Here is a 3,199-nt window from a genome sequence, read left to right on the forward strand (position 1 = left end):
AACCATGCTTTTAGAGAAGTGGCGGTCCGAATCCACTCTGACAAAAAACTGATATCTCTAGGTCTTGTCATGAAAAACTTTCCTCGATTGACAGAACGTTGTTCGAGCTTTTCCTGAAAGTATGGCATCAGTTACATACTTCAGCGCCGTAGCGCCTGATATGAGCCTCATGAAGAAGTAATCGCTAGTCCACGGGACTCATACTTCAGCGCTGCGTGCGCTGCATGTACCGCCTACAAATAATAGGTAGCTGCACCCAGGCAGAGTTTGTGAGCCGTGTAATAGGCGACCATTTCACGTGGTTCGGGGGGCACTTGAATAAGCCGCGGCACCTGGCTGCGCAAAGCATAACCAAACATCTTATTGCATAGGCACTTATAAAAGGACAATGCCCTCATTAAACATACTCCTACGATAAAAGGCACGCGATGGCATCGGCAAAGCAGTCGTTGAAATGCTCCATGGCACCCGCCGACAAAGAGATGCCCACCTCCACCCCGTCGCTGCCGCTACGCGCCTTTGCCACGGCCATCGCGCTGGTCCTCGCCACCGATACGACATCCACCTTTGCCGGCCGCCCGAACCCAAAGTCTGTGTCGTACACGCGGAACCTCGGGGACCCTGCGACCGTTAGCGACAAGTCGTCGCACGTGCTGTACACCCACTGATCCGCTCCATCCACCGGTCCCAGTATCCGGGACTGCCGCGCACCACTCCGCCAATGGCCGTAACGATCGCCGCGCATGCGGTGAACAGACCGTCCACGCCGGCGGCAGCGACATCCATCCTGGGCGCTGACGCGATGCACGGACCGAGGCAGTTGCCGAGGTACTCATCGGGGACGGGCGGCTCCAGCCTCGTCCGGTGGTCTGCCGGTAAGACAAAGTAGGCACGGCCACCGCAAGACGACGCTACCTTGCCATCAGTGCCTGGTTTAGCTCGGATGTAGCAATTGCCAGATGAAGCCGAACGCCGCGATGATTGATGTGGCGCAAGGCGGCAGCACGCCAAGGCGTTCCTCCTTGCTGGCGACCGCTTCTTTGATGCTCTGCAGGTACTCCATGGACAGCGTGAACGTGGCGAGGAGCTGCTGGACAATGGGCGAATCGGGGGGTTTCCCACCGTCATCGTCATTACTGGACAGCCTGGGCGCCATGAAAGCGTCGTACAGGTGTCTCGTGGGCAGATGATGGAGCGGTCGACAAAGGGCGGCTCAGGCGCGCCCGCACCGCTGCAGGCTGCCGCCGACCAGACCCAGGTGCGTTGGAAGTGCGTCGACGACACCCCGTCGCAGGCGGCGTGGTGAACGGTCACGCCGGTAGCGAGGCCGCCGCGCAGCACGGTGGCCTTCATGGCAAGCACCGCGCCACCTTCGGGAATCGGCAGCACAAGCGGCACGATCTTGGCAACCTCCGTTAGGTCGTCCGTGGCATGCTCCTCGAAGCCGACATGGTGATTGTCGTACTCGGCGACGGTAAAGGTGACGCTGTCGCCCGGCTGGTAGTGGAGTTCGTAGCGGTTGTGCGTGCCGGGGGTGAGGCGGAGGCGGCCGGACAGAGGGTAAAAAGCGGCTAGTGCATTGGACAAGGAGTCCGTGAGGTTGGAGAGGACGTCGCTGGTGGCGTCGGGGTAGAAGAAGACGCCCTCGACGAGCGGGCGGTGGAGGCACACCGCATCTCGGTAGGTGAGCGGGAGAGAACGCTCATGGAGCGCGGCGCCGGCTGGCAAGGCCGCAACGTGGGAGGTGCGCAGGACGCGAGCCATCGGGCGAGCACTCGTGGAGGTTAGAGTACCTGCTTTTGTACACCATCTCTCTTAATCCATTCAGACTAGCCACAATGGTGAGTAACATACACTAGTAACATACATATATCCCTAGACTATGTTACTACCTTATAATGGATAGTAACATAAGTGTGGTAACATGCAAAGCTTCATTTATTAGGCTATAAACTCATATTGCATTGGGACATGTGATGTTACAGTAACTAGCTAAGTTACTATAACTACCTCTCTCCTCATTAACTCACTGCCACATAAGCAAATTTGCTGAGTTCGACTCGATGTTACTGCTGAAGTTACTCCCACCGTAGCTAGTCTCAATGCAAAGGTACAGCATGAGTGGCCGGCATCAATGGGGATTGATGCCGGTGTGGGGTCCAGGCACGGGGCCTGGCGATCTTCAATTACTACCGGCCATCCAAGACTGACTCCAACCTCGTCTTCTACACCGAACATGCAAGCGGATAAAGTCCAGAATAAACTTTGAAATTCTAGTTGAAGATAAAATTGAACCCTGAATTGTTAATTCTTGAAATTAGCACACCGAACTCCATGACCCCGATCTATTTTAAATCTTTAAAGTGTTCCTAAACAGAGACTGTTGACATGGCAGGTCAAACCTGAGATTGTCAATTGTGGCCAGGTAGATATTCTTTTCCATGCAAATTGCCCTTGTTTCACACGCACGGAGCTGTGATGGGCTGGCCCATTGAGGGACGTTGTATCACCAGTTTACACCAGTTAAAAATGTAACAAAAAGAAAAGAGCACCTCGAGTGTCGGTGCTAAACCCGGCAGATCTCGGGTAGGGGATCCCGAGTTGTGAGTCTTGGAACAATGTTAGTAGGAGACAAAGGAATACAATGTTCACCCAGGTTTGGGCCTTCTCGAAGAGGTCAAATTCTACGTCCTGCTGCTTGGATTGTATTGATTCGATGGAGTACACAGTACAAAATGATCTACCTCGAGATCGGATGATTGGGTTCTAACCATAAGGCTCATGTTTTTGTCGTGACTTTAAAGACTAAACCCTTCGGTTTATACTTGCACCGGGTACCTAGATTACACATATGGTGGATTGCCATTTAGGAATAAACACGTCGACTACCAGAACTCTCCTTGAACACTATAAAATTTGCTCTATTCGGTGATAAAAACCTTGGTGATGAAAGAGGAAACATCGCCTAAAACCATTTTCTTGTTGGGGAACGTAGTAATTTCAAAAAAATTCCTACGCACACGCAAGATCATGGTGATGCATAGCAACGAGAGGGGAGAGTGTTGTCCACGTACCCTCGTAGACCGAAAGCGGAAGCGTTAGAACAACGCGGTTGATCTAGTCGTACTGTAGGACCTTGAGAAGAGGTGTCTAGAGGGGGGGATTAGACACTAAGTACCAAAATTGCAGTTTTTAAGAT

At 53.0% G+C, this 3,199-nt stretch overlaps 1 pseudogene; it reads right to left on the reverse strand.

The window, feature by feature from the left end:
* Positions 1 to 409: 409 nt before the first annotated feature.
* Positions 410 to 1,764, reverse strand: LOC123042024 (anthocyanin 5-aromatic acyltransferase-like; annotated as a pseudogene).
* Positions 1,765 to 3,199: the final 1,435 nt, after the last annotated feature.

This window comes from Triticum aestivum, chromosome 2B (genome assembly GCF_018294505.1).
Source record: "Triticum aestivum cultivar Chinese Spring chromosome 2B, IWGSC CS RefSeq v2.1, whole genome shotgun sequence".
Taxonomy (NCBI): Eukaryota; Viridiplantae; Streptophyta; class Magnoliopsida; order Poales; family Poaceae; genus Triticum; species Triticum aestivum.